Genomic DNA, 15,872 nt, shown 5'->3' on the forward strand with positions numbered 1-15,872 from the left:
GATGTTAGGGGTAAGTTTTTCACTCAGAGGGTGGTGAGTGAGTGGAATCGGCTGCCGTCGGTGGTGGTAGAGGCGAACTCGCTGGGGTCTTTTAAAAGACTTCTGGATGAGTATGTGGGATCTAATGGGAGTTACAGATAGTTCTAGGGCTTGGTAGGTATAGATGTGATCGGTGCAACTTGTGGGCCGAAGGGCCTGTTTGTGCTGTAGTGTTCTATGTTCTAACTCAAGAACAGCTTCTTCCATGCTGCCTTTTGAATGAACCTACCTCGCATTAAGTAGAGGGTATAAAGGAACATCACTTTTGTGTGTCTTGGGGCATGCCACACATGACGGACACAGCAAGACCTGAGGACCAATCCTGTCATATAAATCGCACGGAAAACCATTACTCTTACACAAGTCCAGCAAGTGCTTCTTGTAATTTACTTGTGAACAAGGCTGTCTGGTCATGTTGAGTAGCAGGTCATGAATGAAAAGCTTCAACAAAAATGTCCCCTTTTCTCTCAATACTTTATAAATAAGGAGATAGTATTTCTATTGGCAGGAAGGCCTGTACCCAGAGGACACAAGTTTAAAATAATTGCCAAAAGATCCAAAGGAGAGCTAAAGAAAAATATTTGACGTACTGATTTGATATGATCTGGAATGTACTGCTTAAAAAGGCGGTGGCAGCAGATTAGATAATAACTTTGAAAAGGGAATTGAGTGAGGAAAAATACACAGAACTATGGGGAAGGGCAGAGGGAAAATTGGATATGGCTTTCAAAGAACTAGTACAGGCATGCTGGGCTGAATGGCCTCCTGTGATGCAAAGTTCTAAGTTAATCGCACTAAGATGGAGAGAATCCTGACGGGCCTCCCATTTTCCCCTTTCCATGAACCTGAATCCATCCAAAACTCTGCGGCCCAGTACAAATTGGTACCAAATCCCATTCGTCCGTTGTCCCTGTGCTGCCTGATCCATACAGACTCCCGGTTAAACAAAACCTCAATTGTAAAACTCTCATCCTTGTTTTTTTTCAAATCCCTCCATGCCGCCACCCCTCCATATCTCAGTCACCTGCTCCAGCCCCACAACCCCTCCAGATAGGAGCAGAATTAGGCCCACTCGGCCCATCGAGTCTGCCCTGCCATTCAATCATGGCTGATATTTTTCTCATCCCCATTCTCCTGCCTTTTCCCCATTACCCCGATCCCCTAATTAATCAAGAACCTATCTATCTCTAACTTAAAGACACTCGATAACCTGGCCTCCACAGCCTTCTGCGGCAAAGAGTTTCACAGATTCACCACTCTCTGGCTGAAGAAATTCCTCCTCATCTCTGTTTTAAAGGATCGTCCCTTTAGCCTGAGGTTGTGCCCTCTGGTTCTAGTTTTTCCTACTAGTGGAAACATCCTCTCCACATCCACTCTATCCAGGCCTTGCAGTATCCTGTAAGTTTCAATAAGATCCTCCCTCATCCTTCTAAACTCCAACAAATACAGACTGAAAATCCTCAACCGTTCCTCATACGACAAGATCTTCATTCCAGGGATCATTCTTGTGAACCTCCTCTGGACCCTTTCCGAGGCCGGCACATCCTTCCTTAGATACAGGGCCCAAAACCGCTCACTGCACTCTAAATGGGGTCTGACCAGAGCCTTATACAGCCTCAGGAGTACATCCCTGCTCTTGTATTCTAGCCCTCTCGACATGAATGCGAACATTGCACTTGCCTTCCTAACTGCTGACTGAACCTGCATGTTAACCTTAAGAGAATCTTGAAAAATGGCTCCCAAGTCTCGTTGTGTTCTGGTTTCCTTGGCTTTTCCCCATTTAGAAAATAGTCTGTGCCTCCGTTCGTCCCTCCAAAGTGCATAACCTCACACTTTTCCACATTGTATTCCATCTGCCATTTCTTGGCCCACTCTCTGAACCTGTCCAAGTCCTTCTGCAGTCCCCCCGCTTCCTCAATACTACCCGTCCCTCTAAGTTCCAAACTTAGCACTTTTGCAACAGTGCCTTCAGTTCCTTCTTCCAAGTTGTTAATGCTCTGCAATTCCCTCTGTAAACCTTTCAGCCTCAAGAACTATCTTTTCTCCTTTAAGATGCTCCTTAAAACTTACTTTTCTGGCGAGAGTTTTGTCATGTGTCCGAATATCTGTGGCCTCTGTCTTTATTTGATAATCAATCCTGCCAAACATCTTGAGGTGTTTTATGTTGGGCATATGTGTAGACATAAAAGATAGATACAATTTGTTTTGATTTGATTTGATTTATTATTGTCACATGTGTTAGTATATAGTGAAAAGTATTGTTTCTTGCATGCTGTACAGACAAAGCATACCGTTCATAGAATACATAGGGAGAAGGAAAGGAGAGGGTGCAGAACATAGTGTTGCAATTACAGGTAGGGTGAAGAGAAAGATTAGCTTCATATATTATAGCACCATTCAAAAGTCTGATGGAGCAGGGAAGAAGCTGTTCTTGAGTCAGTTAGTATGTGTTCTCAGACTTTTGTATCTTTCTCCTGATGGAAAAAGATGGATGAGAGAATGTCCGGGGTGCGTGGGGTCCTTAATTATACTGGCTGCTTTTCCGGGGCAGCGGGAAATGTAGACGGAGCTAATGGATAGGAGGCTGGTTTGCGTGATGGATTGGGCTACATTCATGACCGTTTGTAGTTTTTTGTGGTCTTGGGTAGAGCAGGAGCCCATACCAAGCTGTGATACAACCAGAAAGAATGCCTTTCGTGGTGCATCTGTAGAAAGTTGGTGAAAGTTAGAATGGACATACCGAATTTCCTTCGCCTCCTGAGAAAGTAGAGAGACGCCGACACAATGCTTAACACTGCTGCCTCACAGCGCCATGGACCCAGGTTCGATTTCTGGCTTGGCTCGCTGTCTGTGTGGAGTTTGCATGTTCTCCCTGTGTCTGCGTGGGTTTCCTCCGAGTGCTCCAGTTTCTTCCCACGTGCCGACTTGGTGTATTAATCAGGGTAAATTCTCCCTCAGTGTACCCAAACAGGCGCCGGAGTGTGGCCACTCAAGGATTTTCACAGTAACTTCATTGCAGCGTTAATGTAACCCTACTTGTGACACCAAATAAATAAACTTTAAAAGAAGATAGGAGCATTGGTGGGCTTTCTTAATTATAGTATCAGTACATTACAACTCACCTAATGGTGGTAATGATGAGTGTTGTTTATCTGGGACCCCTCCACATTATCATTTGGAATTTGAAAACCATAAAGGTGCCTTTAACTGGCTCTCTTGGGCTGAATCTCCAAGTCGACAGATGGGGGCGCAGGCAACAAGGATTTGAACGTCCAGTTTCCGCAGAGCTTGAGTCTAGCGCCTTCTGCTGTCAAAGTGCAAAATGTGAGGACAGTTTTTACTCATTCCAACCTCTTTCTATTCCCGATAGAAAGGTATTCAAGGACCCCAACCCCCACCCCCAAACCTGTCCAATAGTGCAATTGGTGCTTTTTATATCAAGGTTAGCTTTGAAAGATTTATATCTATACATATATGTAACATATGTATATATGTATATATATATATACACATACCAAGTCTCATTGCACACACACATGCCCATGTCCTTGTCTGATGCAATGGAGTTGCCCTAAAGTTGATTTTAAACATATAATGCTTTAAAATGCAATTTTTGCACGTTTTAGTCAAACTGGCTTCATTTTCTTTTAACATCCATTTAATCTGTCCATAGATTTGAACCGGTGACGACTTGTCACCTCTCATTAGGAGGAGAGAATAAAAAGGTATTCTAACCCCAGCTATGGCATTATATGTTGATCAAATGAAAGGTGTTAAATGTTGCATGTGTAGCCTTGGCAAAAGTACAGAAAGTCTGTTGTTTCACCCTAGCCCACCTCAAGTCCCTATGGGTTCTGTGAATCTGATTGATGCTAATTATTTTATTGAATTGGATATTGCCTGAAATCATTTCGTAAAAAGGGTTATAGATTGTTATTTTGTACTGTCCTACTGCTTGACGTCAGTACTATTTGATATAAGCAGCCGTGTCTATTTATAAACCGTTAGCATCAACATCTCAAAGTTTGCCAATTGTGCTTAGCTGTGGGATGGTGGGATGTTTGGCAGAGGTTCGATTGGCATCGGTTTGCTTGTGGTCTTTTTACTCATGTCCCTCAGGATGCCTTCTGTGTCACTGCATTTTCCGCCCAAGTCTGCCTGCAAAAAATAAAGTCCCTTTTTGCTCCTCCCTCCACCTCCACTCCCGCTCTCTTCCCCTCAGTCCCATTCCACTCCCCCCACTTCAGTCACATGTGAGCTTCAGAATGCCTGGGGGAGGGGTGCTCAGGTTAAATTTCCCAGACAGAGCAACCAGAGAGAAACTTAACAAGGGCACCTCGCTGCGCGCCCCCCCCCCCGAGAAAAAAACATAACTGTGCCTCTCATTTTTAGTTTTGCTTTGAATGCTGTCAGTGAATTTCTGAGTATGTGCAGCATAAAATGGGCCATTCCATTCCAACAGGTCCAAAAAAATGTTTACGTTCCAGTCCAGCCACCAATAACTCACATCAACATGAGTTTTTTTATTCCATTTCGCCACTGCACCATGCTCAGAATAGAAGCATTGCCACCCAGCTTGTAAGGTCATTGTGAAAGAGACAGGTACACAGTCATATGCATCTGGGGAGGAGGGGGGGTGGCTTGCAGCCTTGTTTACACAGCCTGACTGTAACTTATACTGTAGCTGATGCGAGTTACATCTTCCAAGAGGTATTCCCACCTCCCCACCCCCCTCCCAGTCCAGAGGACAACAGCTTCGGGAGATAGGCTGTGGAGGGCCCAAGCCCTGCCACACAGAGAGAGGGCAGCACTCTTCAACACTCAACTCCAGGCTGAGGCCGATCAACTTTCCTCGGGCAGGGCTCTCTCTGAAGGGATATGGAGCGAGGGCAGGTTGAGATAGGGTCCGAGCCGGCTCAGAAGGGAAAGCAGGCTCGAGGGGCCGAACGGTTTGACTCCTGCTCCTCGTGGTTGTGGCTTTAAATGGAATGAATACACAGGCTCATTACAAGGATAGGGTGGCCTAAACATGCCTTGTAATCCCTTGAGCCTAAGATTTCGAGACACTTAAGATGGTAAAGAGCTTTGATGGGATAGAAAGAGGGATACTATTTCCTGGGGGCTGTAGAGGAGGGGGGGGGGGGGAGAGTCTTGGGGGCAGATCAAGAAGGTTGGGGGTGGGGGGAAGTGAACCTAAGCCAGTGAAATCAGGAGGAACAGAAGGTGCTGGGGAAGAATTGACTATCAGGACTGGAATCGACAAGCTGAGTGAAAGTGTTCGGTTTACCATGGCAAGAACTAGATTAGAATTAATTACACTTTGAAGAAAAGGAGACAGACAGAGAGGAAAATACATTGCAACCATGGAAACCTCTTTTTGTGTCTGTCCAGTCTGTACAGACTCCGAGCTCCAGTCTCCTTCCAGTGTATTGTTTGAAAAGAACATTTTGGAGCAAATTGTTCTTTTTTTTGGGAGGCCATTCCAATATTCCTCCCCGCTTTCACTCTCGATATATGGTCTCTGTGTCTGCCTGCATCCTTTTATCTTTATTCAGATGTGCGGCGCCAGGCCTCTGAGGGGACAGAATCGCCACTGCGCTCGTCCACTTCTGAGCAATCTTCATCCCTGTATTAATTCATTACCAGTCTCTCCCCTCTGGTACGGCGCATTAGCTGGATTATGGCGCGCACCCTTGTACCAGGAACAGGGAAGGCATTGTGTGGGGCCTTCATGTGAATTGCTTAAAAAGGAAGTCCTTCCGTATGATTAAAAAAAAACAAATAATTCTCCCCCCAGGGTTTTCTTGTGTAACAATGTATAAACTTTCCATATCCCATTACAGATAAGCATATAGACAAGCATACCCTGAGAAAGATATACAGAAATCAAAACCTACACCTATATACATATAAATGCACACAGTGGATATATATATATATATATACACAGATTTACACTCAAGTACACCCATTGATGCTGACAGGTATACACAGATAGGCAGATACAGACACACAAACGTACATTCTCAAAAACAGACACGCAGACACTGTCAGGCAAAAACATACATAGCAAACCATACAGACATTCATATTAGTGTATACATATGCTTAAGATATGCACGCATATACACTGATGCACACATAAACAATCTGGGAACAGCATGCTAAATATGCAGGCTCACATAAAGGGAAGTGCTGCTTCAGATGGGATAGAAACAGTCACTCTCCCAGGCAGGACCCACACACATAGAGGCCCTGCTACAGACTGGATAGGAAGCCATAGACAGACAGTCACTGTCCCAGACAGGACCCAGACACATAGAGGCCCTGCTACAGACTGGATAGAAAGCCCCTAGACAGACAGTCACTATCCCACACATGACCCAGACACATAGACAACCTGCTACAAACCAGATAGAAAGCTATAGCCACACAGTCACTGTCCCAGACAGGACCCAGACACATATACACCCTGCTCCAGACTGGATAGAAACCCCTAGACAGTCACTGATCTCTACTGAATAGCAAAAGGAGATTGTGTGTGTGTTACAATTACAATCTAACTCTGACATTTAATTAAACTGGTTGGCAATTCCAACAGACCTGTAGGCACGCATACACCTTTCTCCAAAGGCCAGCTGTGATTGTAACACTACATTCTGCAGCCTCTCCTTCCCTTCTCCTCAATGTATTTTGTGAACGGTATGCTTTGTCTGTGTAGCGAAACAGTACTTTTCGCTGCATATATGTGACAATAATAAATCAAATCAACAAGGGGGGGGGGGGATATGCAGCAGCGCTCTCTGATCTCTCAGACAGTCTGTGCACCTATCTTCATTCGGTCATTAGCTTTTTAAACTACCCTTTCGCTCCTGCCCAACACCACTCCAAAAAAAGGAGTTGTCCCACTTAATCGTTCTACCCTGTGTTTTGTTCTCCAGCAGTGAGAAGGTTTTGTTGTAGTGACTGGTTTGATGACCAGCCCAGCCAGAACTCAATCCACCGCCCTCATCTCAGACACAACACAAGTGACAACAATGATACCCAGGAGAGAACAAGAGATACATCTCGAAATTCCCACCTGTGTCAAAACAGAGATTCCAATTGTGAGCGTGTTAAAACTTAAACCACCTCAATCTCTAACATTCAGTTAAGCTACTGTGGGGAGCGTAATTGCTTCCACAAAATCGGGCCAAATAAATCACATGAAGGTTATGTGGTGTAGGAGAAGTTAACATCCTTTTTAAAAAGAGAATTCCCCATTTGTGTGTGTGTGTGAAATAGATTGCGGTTTCACCAAAGTTCAATGAACCCGTTGATCCCAATTGCACAGAGGGAGCGGGGGGGGGGGGGTGCAGAGAGAGGTTTCACTCTGGAGAAACTGTGTACAATCACCAGGCATAATATCTTTTTTTAAAAAAATTAACAGTGAGTTTCGAAAGCGGCCAGGAGTTAATTTAACGCCTCCTCCCCATATCCCCAAGCCAAGTGCCGTTACAGACGGTTCTGCTTCCAAAGCGTCTGGCCACAGACTTGTGAATGTCACTTGCACCCGTCTCAAAGAGGCAATGAGGCTCAACCCCTTTTTTTTCGGTACAAATTGTTACTTTCTTTTATGCCTCACACAAGGGTAATTCGCACCAACGGGAAGATATTTATGTCCACGTTGTATCTGGGAGAGTGTTTTTTCTACCCCCCCCCCCCACCCCACTTCTCTCTCTTTTGGTGGGACCCACCATTCATAAAGCAGTTTCTTTCCCAGCTTTACATTTTAACAATGGCAGAGAAACGGACGTGTACAACTGCATGTACAATACAGCCTGCACTGCTCTCACAACTCCAGCATGGAGGAAACAGATGAAATTAAAAGGGCAATGCATCTTACGTGTCACCGTATGATTTCTGATATATTTGCACAGAATCATTTGATCTAGCTTCCTCCCCACCCCCCACTTCTCCAGTAACCCCCTCCCCAGGTTTGAGAAGCTAATTCTTGCAGTTATTTTAACAACATCTCAGGAATGTTCCCGCCCCCAGTTCCTCCCCCCCTTCCCCCACCACCTTCCACATCGTCCATTGAGACATCTACAGCCCTCTCTCAAACCCGCCACTTGCGCTGAAGGTTCCTTTTAGGTGGCCCAGCGGTGTTGGCTTATTGCAACGGGATTAGTAACCCAGGGTAATGTTCTGGGGACACTGGTTCGAATCCTAACACAGCCGATGGTGAAATTTTAGTTCAATAAAGATCTGGAATTAAGAATCCACGATGACCATGAAATCATTGATTGTCGGGAAAACCCATCTGGTTCCCTAATGTCCTTTTAGGGAAGGAAATCTGCCGTCCTCACCTGGTCTGGCCGAAATGTGACTCCAGTCCCACAGTAGCGTGGTTAACTCTGAAATGGGCCAGCAAGCCACTCTGCTCCAGGACAATTAGGGATGAGCAGCAAGTGCTGACGGATGCGAGGCAGGTCCATTCACGCCTTTGGAGTGTGGGAGGAAACCAGAGCATCCAGAGGAAACCCACGCAGACATGGGGAGAACATGCAAACTCCACGCAGATAATCGGCTGCCGTCAGTGGTGGTGGAGGCGGATTTGATAGGGTCTTATAAGGGACTTCTGGATGAGCACATGGGACTTAGTAGGATTGAGGGTTATAGGTAAGCCTAGTAGGTAGGGATATGATCGGCGCAACTTGTGGGCCGAAGGGCCTGTTTGTGCTGCGGTTTTTCTATGTTCTAATAGTCACCCAAGGCCAGAATTGAACCTGGGACCCTGGCGTTGTGAGGCAGCAGTGCTAATCAATGTGCCAGCATGCCACCTATGCCATCATGCTGCCTACAACCTCTAGCCTCCTACAATTGTCTGAGACCTCCATGTTGGCAGCCTTATCTTCAGTTGCCTAGGCCTCAAACCCCCTTTCCCCATTCCTCTCTTCCATTAAGACACCCTTTAAAACCAAATCCTTTCACCAACTTTTGTCAACAGCTCTGCTGATGTGATTCAATGTCACGGTTTGTTTGATCATGCTACTGTAAACGCACCTTGGAATATTTCACTGAATCACAAGTTGTCATTATCTTCCTGAATACCGTGTGCCCCGTGCCTCTCCACAATCACGTGCCTCATGTAAAAAAAAAGGTCGGACTTCTGCTGAATTGCCAAGTTAATTTTACTTGTGGTTTTTTTTTTCACTCTTCAGTGTCCCTTTTCGCCTTCTGTAGTATCACAGAATCCCTACAGTGCAGAAGGAGGCCATTCGGCCCATTGAGTCTGCACCCACCACAATCCCACCCAGGCGCCATCCCCGTGGCCCCATGCATATATCCTAGCTGGTGCCCCTGACACTAAGGGGGAATTTAGCACGGCCAATCCACCTAATCCTGCACATTTTTGGACTGTGGGAGGAAACCGGAGCACCCGGAGGAAACCCACGCAGACACGGGCAGAATGTGCAGACTCCGCACAGACAGTGACCCGAGCCGGGAATCGAACCCTGGCGCTGCGAGGCAGCAGTGTGCCACACCATCAAGGTTACAAATTCATTGAGTTACAGGCAGCATCCAAGAAATCAAACCCATGGAAATCAGACTAGATCGGTAATCTCCCGTCTAAACAATAGAATGACACAGCAGAAAAGCGGACACACGCCCATTTTAGGAAGAGTTTGCTCCCACATTGTTCCAAGCCCTTCCCAGTGAAAAGAAAATCAAAGGGGCACTTTCGTCCCTGTGCCCCAGTTGCTGTGTGAGTCCGTGGCTACTGTCTGGGCCCATTCACAGTCTGTGGGCCCCCCCCCCCCCCCGCTTTTAGACCAGCCAGGGACATCTGCTGAATCAAACAGTTCGGACTGTTTTAAATGGAGGGGCGGAGATCTCCTAGGTCCCGAGCTTTCCCAAGCAAGTAGGCAGATCCCAGGGCACCGCCTCTGCCAGGCTGGCCAATGGATAAGGGAACTGCCTCCATATACACGGGAGTCAGACTGAGAGGGCATTTCATTTGACGAGAAGGGACAGCGTGAGTGTTGCACAGAGAGAAAGGCAAGAGGAAATCAGAGAGCATTAATTGACAAAACATCAAAGGCTAGGAGAGGCCAAGTGTTGCATTTGTACAATCTGAAATATGTTCCTGCTTTTTTTTCAAATATCAAACCAGAATTTTAAGTGCGACAGTTTTCGTCAGAGTTATGTTCTCCCCCTACAGTTTAGTATCACTTTTTTTTGTTTTATTTTGAACTGCTTAAGATGGGGTGCAGAGTGTTTTTTGGACTTTAGTCACTGTCTCAACCCCACCCCCACTCTTCCTCGATGTTCATACACTGCGACGCTCAGGATTATTGTTCGCCGCTGGACTCTTTCCAAAGTTTATCCAAGAGTTTTTTTTTCCCCTTACAGCACGAAATCTAGAAATGAGCACAGCAGGGATATATTGAGGCAGCCAAAAAGCACTACAAGGCTGTGGGTGGTTTGGGGGGAGGGGGCGGGGTAAAATAAGAGGGGAGACAAATACAGAGAGCAAAGGGGATGAGACACAGAAAGATGGACAGATGTGACAAGTCCAATTCTGGCGCAACACCAGGAGGTTAACACAGACTGTGAGTGAGGAGGGTAGAAATTGCTGTCAGTAATATCCAAATCTCAATGCGTTCCCTACTATGGCTTTCGCCCACAATTGGACAGCACGGTAGCCCAGTGGTTAGCGCCGCTGCCTCACAGCACCAGGGTCCAGGGTTCGATTCCTGGCATGGGTCTGTATGGGGTTTGCACATTTCCCCCGTGTCTGTGTGGGTTTCCTCCGGGTACTCCGGTTCCCTCCCACAGTCCAAATGACATACTGGTTTAGGTGCATTGACCATACCAGATTCTCCCTCAGTGTACCCAAACAGTGTGGCGACTAGGGGATTTTCAGAGTAACTTCATTGCCGTGTTAATGTAAGCCTACTTGTGGCACTAATAAATGAAGTTAGACTCAAAATGTACAGTGAGACATTCATATTAGCCACAGAAAAATAGAGACGAGAGATAGACACAGGGATAAGAAGTAGGGAGAAAGAGAGATAGCAGATGCAGGGGGATAGACAGTCAAACAGCCAGACTGATAAAGAGACAGCAAGAAAGATCCCTTAGCTGCAGAGAGAAATTCAGAGTCTGTAGATTTTGCATCATCTCGACAGTGCAGGATGTGGCCATTTGGCCCATCGAGTCTGCATCAACTGCCTGAAAAAGCATCTCACCCAGCAACGCCCCACCCCCCCCCCACCCCCCCACCCCACCCTATCCCCATGGCTCCACACATTCACCTAAGCTGCACATCTTTGGACACTAAGGGGCAATTTAACAATCCACCTAACCCACACATTTTGGGCTGTGGGAGGAAACCGGAGCACCCGGGGCAATCCCACTCTGACACGGGGACAACATGCAAACTCCACACAGACAGTGACCTGAGGCCGGAATCAAACCTGGGTACCTGGCGCCGCGAGGCAGCAGCACCACCGACACAGGAAGAAAGCAAATTGTGGAGACATTGGTCTTAATCTTCCCTCGATACAGGCTGGTGTTGCATTGATGCCTCGCTTTTGTGGAAGAGATAATGTGAGGGAGGATCCCCCTGTGTAACTCGATGCTCCGGTTACCTCCCACAGTCCAAAAGACGTGCTGGTTCGGTGCATTGGCCATGCTAAATTCCCCCTCAGCGTACCCGAACAGGCGCTGGCGACCAGGGGAATTTCATAGTAAAATCACTGCAGTGTTAATGTAAGCCTACTTGTGACAAATAAAGAAACGTTTCACTCCAACAGCATCGAACCAAATTCTGAATAGACTTTACCTTGGGCCCAAGTCTAGCACTAAGGCCTGTAAATGAGCATTGCCCTTTCAGGAATAAGCAATCAGCTCAATTTACTCTTTTCAAATCTAACTTCCACCTGCTGGGATTAGTTTCAGAAGAAGGCAAGTTTGACAGGCCTGTTCCCCCCCCCCAGGTGATACCTTCCATCATCCTAGCTACCCAATAGTGGGGGGAAATGAAGATTTGTGGACCAAGGCTCACTTAATTTACCCTCCGGCTGATTTCATGATACAATGGATTCGTCCAGTTTATGACAAGAATCTCTATCAATTACTAGCGACTGAGGCAGATGTGAAGCAGGGGAACTTCCCCGAGTGCAGGGCTGCTGTGGGAGCTATAAATCCAAATTCACCTCTTCCTCCTGAACATGCTACACTCGCAGATCTCAAATTACGTACATGCTGTATCTCAAAACGCTATTGTCTGAATATGAGGAGAGACTAGCAGCTAAGATAAAAGAGAATGCAGAAGTCATTTGTAGGCAAATAAGAGGAGGTAAGATGAGGACTGGGCTCGATTAGGGACACAAAGGCAGGTTTAGTACATGAAGGAGCAGGGTAGAAAGTGAGGTACGATTGCATCTGTTTTTAACCAAAGCAAGGTGTGCTGCCAGATGCACTGGATGGGCCAAAATGCAGGGGCATTAGACAGGCTGTCTTTACCTAACTAACCAGGACTCAGACAGCATGGCCAATGCACCTAACCAGTGTGTCTTTCAGACTGTGGGAGGAAATTGGAGCAATAGAACATAGAACGTTATAGCACAGTACAGGGCCCTTCAGCCCTCAATGTTGCACTGACCAGTGGAACCAATCTCTAACCTAAACTATTCCAATATTATCCATATGCCTATCCACTGACCATTTGAATGCCCTTCTAACTTTTTCCCCATCCCTGCATCAAGTTGAGGTCACCAGAGATAATCTCTTGCTATTTCCTTCATGCGTGGCTCTGCAGTGGCCTCCATGAAGCTTCTTTAGCACCAGTTTCTCAGTGGTGAACATAAGAACATAAGAAATAGGAGCAGGAGTAGGCCATCTGGCCCTTCGAGCCTGCCCCGCCATTCAATAAGATCATGGCTGATCTGTCGTGGCTCAGTTCCACTTTCCCGCCCTCTCCCCATAACCCTTAATCCCCTCTCTTATCAAAAACCCATCAACCCGCTTCTTAAAAATATTTAGCGAGGCAGCCTCCACCACTTCAACGGGCAGCGAATTCCAGATATTCACCACCCTTTGAGTGCAGAAGTTCCTCCTCAACTCCGTTCTAAACCGCCCCCCCTTTATCTTGAGGCTGTGCCCCCTAGTCCTACTGTCTTTTTTGAGCGGGAAGAGTCTCTCCACCTCTATCCTATCCATCCCATTCATCATCTTATACGTCTCAATGAGATCTCCCCTCATTCTTCTAAACTCTAACGAGTACAAGCCTAGTTTATTCAGCCTCTCCTCATAGCTCAACCCCCTCAACTCCGGTATCAGCCTAGTAAACCTCCTCTGCACTCCCTCCAAGGCCAAAATATCCTTGCGCAGGTGCGGCGCCCAAAACTGCACACAGTACTCCAGCTGCGGCCTCACCAATGCCCTATACAGCTGCAGCAAGACCTCCCTACTTTTATATTCAATCCCCCTCGCGATGAAGGCCAGCATCCCATTCGCCTTCCTGACCACCTGCTGCACCTGCAGGCTGGGTTTTTGCGACTCATGCACAAGGACCCCGAGGTCCCTCTGCACCGTCGCCTGCTGCAGTTTTTCGCCACGTATAATCACTGAGCTCCCATTATAAATATCCTGACTGTTCCATTTTCCTGGATTAGTAGGGTTGCAGGTTAGGTGTTAGTTCCGAAGTCTTCCTTCATAAATCCAGCTTCACCACTTCTGAGAGCACAGCGTTGCTCCACCGAAGGAAACCCACGCAGACACGGGGAGAACATGCAGACTCCGCACAGTGACCCGAGCCGGGAATCGAACCCGGGTCCCTGGCGCTGTGACCACTGTTGCCACTGGGCAAATGTGAATCAGGCGTAAGATTTGGTAGTGCCCCAGGCAAATTGAATTTCAGCGCCCTGTAGATTTACTGTCATTTTCCTATGTACCTCATAATGACAAAAAAACTGCAGATATGGCAATAAAGAATTTATTGCAGATAAATGAAAAAAAAAACAAATCCCAGCAGACATGCGAGTAAATACATTATTGTAAATGAGATTTTCAGAGCTTTTTAAGATGTTTTTCCATGATGATAAAATAAAAGAAAGGAAAAAGAGAATGTCAGTTATTACCCTTTACCCAAGAGAGAAGTTTGCTTATTAGGTTTGACCTTAAAAGAGGCCGAGAGAGAAAGAAAAAGAAAAACCAAAGTTAGATCAAAGGCAACAACTGGTTAGCACTGCTGCCTCACAGCACCAGGGGCCCAGGCTCGATTCCCGGCTTGGGTCACCATCTGTGCAGAGTCTGCATTTTCTCCCCGTATCTGCGTGGGTTTCCTCCGGGTGCTCTGGTTTCCTCCCACAGTCTGAAAGGCGTGCTGATTAGGTGCATTGGCCGTGCTAAATTCTCCCTCAGTGTATCTGAACAGGCGCCGGAGTGTAGCAACTAGGGGATTTTCACAGTAACTTCATTGCAGTGTTAACGTAAGCCTGCTTGTGACAAGAATAAATAAGCTTAAACCCATGGATTTGGCGTAACATCCTGCAACTTGTTAGCATTCATAAATCTAACAGCTTAAATTGGGCACTTTACACCTTACCATTTGCAACTTCTACTTGACACAGCAAAAGTGGGAGTCATTCTTGTCCCAGATGACCATAGGCTGTTCTCTAACATTGAGGGGGAGAGCTGGCTGGAGGTGATTTAACCTGAGGGTCACCCCAGCTCAGGTGAGAGACCAGACTGGGAAGGCAGGGCCTTCATGAATAATCTCAGCTTGGACAGGAATTGAACCCATGCTGTTGGCATCACTCTGCATTAACAAACCAGCTGTCCAGCCAACTGAGCTAACCAGCAACTGGCAGCCATTAACATCATTACTATCTTGATATCTTCACTCATCCTCCGACGTTTGCCATGCATCAATATATTTTTAACCTGAAAAATCTTTTAGGTTACTTAAAAATTCCCCATGAGTGCCTGAAGATTTTTGTTTGAACTTTTCCGATGGAGATATTCCATCAACTGTAACATTAAACGTATGCTTTTTTTGAACAGGATTTTCTGCAGAAAATCAACACTTGCGGCCTTCATCAATGCTACATGGCCAGTTTACTAGCTCTAGCACTATATGGCCAGCAACAATACTAACTATATATGAATACCTCTTAGCTGCTATAAATAATTATTGTTCCCAAGTACAAGATGTGAATGGGGACAGCCCACCCTTCTCCAAACTCACCCACACCACGTCATCTAACAGGTGAAGGTGATCTTAAGTGATATAGCTGATATAAAGTTAAATAATGCTAATTAATACATTAAATCCCCCTCACAATAAGCAGAGCATTCTGTTTGTTAATTACTAGCCTTTTGTGATTCATGCTCAAGGACACCCAGATCCCTCTGCACCTCAGAACTCTGTAGTCTCTCACCATTGAGATAGTCAAGCTTCTTTCATTTTCTCACCAAAATGGACAATTTCACACTTGCCCACTTTGTACGCAATTTGCCAGATCTTTGCCCACTCACTTAACCTACCTAAAACCCTTTGCAGCCTCCTTATGCCCTCTTTGATTCAACTTGATTTCTTATTGGCACATGCATTAACACAGTGAGAAGTATTACTTCTTGCGCGATATATAGACAAAGCATACTGTTCATAGAGAAGGAGTACAGAATGTAATGTTGCAGTTATAGTTAGGGTGTAGAGAAAGATCGACATAATGCAGGTTAGGTCCATTCAAAAGTCTGTTGGCAGCAGGAAAGAAGCTGTTCTTGAGTCGGTTGGTACATGACCTCAGACTTTTGTATCTTTTTCCCGACAGAAGAACTTC

The sequence above is a fragment of the Carcharhinus amblyrhynchos genome, chromosome 7 (genome assembly GCF_965287045.1).
Source record: "Carcharhinus amblyrhynchos chromosome 7, sCarAmb.v2.hapA, whole genome shotgun sequence".
NCBI lineage: Eukaryota > Metazoa > Chordata > Chondrichthyes > Carcharhiniformes > Carcharhinidae > Carcharhinus > Carcharhinus amblyrhynchos.